The following is an 810-nucleotide window of genomic DNA, read 5'->3' on the forward strand; positions in this document are numbered from 1 at the left end:
CTTGGGGCTGGGTGGGGGATGGGGTGGAGGGGTGGGGTGGGGGGCCTGGTAGATCCTGGGTACTTCAAAAAGTGATCTTCACCTTAAAAAGGTTGGAGGCCACTGATTTAGGAGGTCCTAAGCATTATGTCTGTCTATACCCTTACACAGCCACTTTTCAAAGAACTGTGCTTTAAAGATGGTACATGCTTCCTCAACTATTCAGTGCAACATACCTCTCAATGCTGCCTGTTGCTTAACAGAGAAAATCAATTTTTGTGATCAACAAATATCAGACTGTTTTTACATGCTCTTTTCATCTTCTCCAACAATTACCTGCAGGTTTTTGCAGAGAAAAATTAATCAATTTACGTTTAATTGGACTGAAGTTTAGAAATCACAACATGAATGTTGACTCTGAAGATATCACTGTGTTAGACACTGTAGCTGAAACAGAATTGAAGTCACCAGAAAATATAACTGCAGAGATAGCAACTGAATGGTATTTAGTCTTCTAATGTCTTTATGATTATACTCTAGATTTAACATCTAAAACTGAATATTCAACTGATGGACTATCAATAATTTTTTATTAGACCCTCCCACTTAGTGCCCTGATTGTAAATTAATTCTTTATTTACTCTGCTAATTATCCATGAAGGAAGCTGAACCAACCATGGAAATGTATGACTACCAAGACAAGTGTCTATGACTTCTATATAGAGTTGATCCTGTTAATAAGTCTTTCAAAAATGCCATAAGTCACTCATCGACCCAGCTTTTTATACCCTTTCAGACTGGCCTAAAGCAAACCTGCTTATTAGCTCAGTT

This window comes from Gavialis gangeticus, unplaced genomic scaffold (genome assembly GCF_001723915.1).
Source record: "Gavialis gangeticus isolate Ggan-Ray unplaced genomic scaffold, GavGan_comp1, whole genome shotgun sequence".
NCBI classification, from domain to species: Eukaryota; Metazoa; Chordata; order Crocodylia; family Gavialidae; genus Gavialis; species Gavialis gangeticus.